The sequence below is a fragment of the Chrysochloris asiatica genome, unplaced genomic scaffold, assembly GCF_000296735.1.
Source record: "Chrysochloris asiatica unplaced genomic scaffold, ChrAsi1.0 scaffold00214, whole genome shotgun sequence".
In the NCBI taxonomy this organism is placed as follows: Eukaryota; Metazoa; Chordata; class Mammalia; order Afrosoricida; family Chrysochloridae; genus Chrysochloris; species Chrysochloris asiatica.
The window spans coordinates 5,284,116-5,287,677 of NW_006408732.1; positions in this window are offsets into that span (position 1 = coordinate 5,284,116).

The following is a 3,562-nucleotide window of genomic DNA, read 5'->3' on the forward strand; positions in this document are numbered from 1 at the left end:
TCCTTCTGTGTGTAAACCTTGTGTTGACTGTTTTACAGTAGTGTTGTTGTTGCTATTGCTAAGTGCTATGGAATTGGTTCCAACTCAAAGTGACACTGTATAGGATTTCTGGGGAGCAGGTGGTGGGCTTGAACCTTTGACCTTGTAGTTAACAGTCCAGTGCTTTATCTCACAGCACCAGATCACGAGTCCTTTATAGGAGTAGTCTCGTACAATATTTGTCCTTTTGTAATTCACTAATGTCACTCAGAAAAATGTCCTCTACATCCATGTTATGAGGTGCTTTGCAGATTCATCATTATTTTTTAAAGTTGCTTAGTATTCAATTGTGTGTATAGTTTGTTTGTCTATAGTTCTATCGTTTGCTTTCCTATTCATCCAGTGATGGGCACTTACATTATTTCCATCTTCTTGCTATTGTGAATGAAGATATAAATATGTTGATGTTATTGTTGTTAGGTGCCATTGAGTCAGCTCTAACTCACATGACCCTATGCCCAACAGAGCATGCCATGGCCAAGTCCTGCACCATTCTCACAATTGCTATTGCGTTTGAGTCCATGGTTGCAACCACTGTGCCAATTCCTCTCATTAAGGATCTTCTTCTTTTTCAGTGATGCTCTAGCAAGCATGATGTTCTTCTCTAGAACCTGTTCCCTCTTGACAAAAATGTGAGACAAAATCTCACCATCCTAAATTCCAAGAAGCATGATTGTACTTCTTCCAAGACAGATTTGTTTGTTCTGTCAGCCCATGGTATTTTCAATATTCTTAGCCTAAACTACAATTCCTTATTCTTCCTTATTCACTGTCCAGCTTTCACATGCATATGAGGTGATTGAAAATACCACGGTTTGACTCCTCAAAGTGACACTTCTGCTATTAAACACTTTAGAAAGCTCTTTTGCAGCAGATTTTCCCAATGCTGATCATCATGTGATTTTCCTGACTGTTGTTTCCATGAGAATTGCTTGTTGATCCAGGTAAAATGAAATCCTTGAAAACTTGCATTATTTTCAAATAGGTGGATTTACTTCTGAGTTTCAATGAAATTCCATTGGTCTATGTGTCTGTTGTTGTACTAATACCAGTCGATTTAGAGAGCCATGTAGATAATGAAAAGCTATTAATGACATTGAGAGAATGAATATTCCAGACATTTAATTGTGCTCATGAGGAACCTGCACATAGGACAAGGGGACAGTTATTTGAACAGAAGAAGGGGACACTGAATGGTTTAAAATCAGGAAAGGTGTGTGCCAGAGTTGTATTCTTTCACATGCTTATTCAATTTGTATGATTAGCAAATAATCTGAGAAGCTGGATTATATGAAGAAGAAAGCAACATTAGAATTGGGGGAAGATTGATTAACAAAATGTGATATATAGATGATACAATCTTGCTTGCTGAAAATGAAGATGACTCAAAATATTTACTGTTGAAAATCAAAACCACAGCCTTAAGTATGCATTGCACCTCAATACAAAGAAAAACAAAGATCTTAACCACTAAACCAATGAATAACATCATTATTAATGGAGAAAATATTGAAATTGTCAATGACTTCATTTTGCTTGGATCTACTATAAATACTCATGAAAGCAGCAGTCAAGAAATCAATGTATTGCATTAGGCAAATCTGCTGCACAAGACCTCTTTAAAGTGTTCAAGAGCAAAGGTGTCAATTTGAGGACTAAAGTGCTTCTGATCCAAGCCATGGTATTTTCAATAGCCTCATATGCATGTGAAAGTTGAACAATGAATGAGGAAGACTTTAGGAGAATTGATGCATTTAAGTTATGGTATTGGAACAAAATATTAAAGGTACCATTGCCTGCCAGAAGAACAAACAAATCTGTGGTGAAAGAAGTATAACCAGAGTGTTCTTTAGAAGCTAGACGGTATCTTATATTTTGGACATATTATCAGGAGGAACTAGTCTCTGGAGAAGGACATCATGCTTGGGAATGTGGAGTATCAGCAAAAAGGAGGAAGACCCCCAATGAGATGGAGTGGTGCAGTGACAGCAGCAAAGAGTACAAGCTTAGCAGCAATTATGAGGATGCAGAACAGGGAGGTGTTCTGTTCTGTTGTACATAGAGTCGCCATGAGTTGAAAGTAACTTGGCACCTAAAAACAAAAGCATATGCATGTGAAAGTTGGATGACAAATAAAGAAAACCATAGAAGAATTGATGCGTTTGAGTTTTAGTGTTAGAAAAGAATATTAAAGGTACCATGGGCTGCCAGAAGTACAAGCAAATCTGTGTTGGAAGAGGTACAACCAGAATGCTCCTTAGAAACCAAGATGGTGACACTTCATCTCTCATACTTTGGATATGTTATCAGGAGGAACCAGTCCTTTGAGAAGGAAATCATGCTTGGTAAAGTAGAGGGTCAGGAAAAAGGAGAAGCCCCAATGAGAAGGATTAGTACGGTGACAACAACAATGGGCTCAAGTGTAGCAACAATTGTGAGGTTGGCTCAGGACTGACCAGTGTTTCATTCAGTTGTGCATAAAGTTGTATGAGTCTAAATGAACTCGATGGCACCTAACAATAATAACATAGTAGATTTTGAGTTCAGGAGTGTGAAGCCTTCTTCTTTATTCTTCTTTAGTAGTGTTTTGCATCTCTTGGGTCCCTTTCCTTTCCACATAAGCTTGGAGACTAGTTTTTCCACCTCTTTATAAAATGATGAGGGAATCTTGATCAGAATTGCATTATATTTAATTCATTTTGGGCAATGTTGTGTCTTCCTGTCCGTGAACATGGTGTATACTTTCATTTATGTAGGTCTCTTGGTTTCTTGTACATTGTTTTATAATTTTCTTTGTATAAGTCTATTGTGTCTTTGCTAGATTTATTCTTAAGTACTTCATCTATTGTAAATGGTATACATTTCCTGATTTACATTTCCAAGTTCTTCTTGTTAGTGTAGAGGAATGGAATTGGTTTTTGTCTATTGATCTTTTGCCCTTTCCACTTTGCTGATTCCTTCTATTAGTTTCAGTAGTTTTATTGTTGCGTCTCTGGGATTTCCTGTATATAGGATAATATCCTCAGTAAACAGAGATAGTTGTATTTCTTTGCCAGTTTGGATGACTTTTAATTCCCTTTCTCTTCCTCTGGCTAAGACTTTTAATACTATATTGAATAATAGGTAGTAGTAGTTAGATGCCATCGAATTGGTACTGACTAATAACAACGCTATGCACAACAGAACAAAACACTCCTTGGTCCTGGGACAACTCCACAATCATTTTATTTCACCTACTTCATTTCTTATTTGTGTTATTTGTATATTCGTTTTTTTTTTTTTTCTTTTTTTAGACTTACTAATGGTTTGTGATTTTATTAATCCTTTTAAAGAACCAACTTCTAGTCTTGTTAATTCTTTCTACTGCTTTGTTGTTTTGCTTGAATCTTTATTATTTCTTTTCTTCTGGTGGCTGCAGGCCTTTTTTTTTCTGTTCTTGTTCTCATTGTTGTAGACGTTGGGTTTACGTGTTGATTTTGATTCTTTTTCTTCTTTGATTGTTGTTGTTGTTGTTATGTGCCAT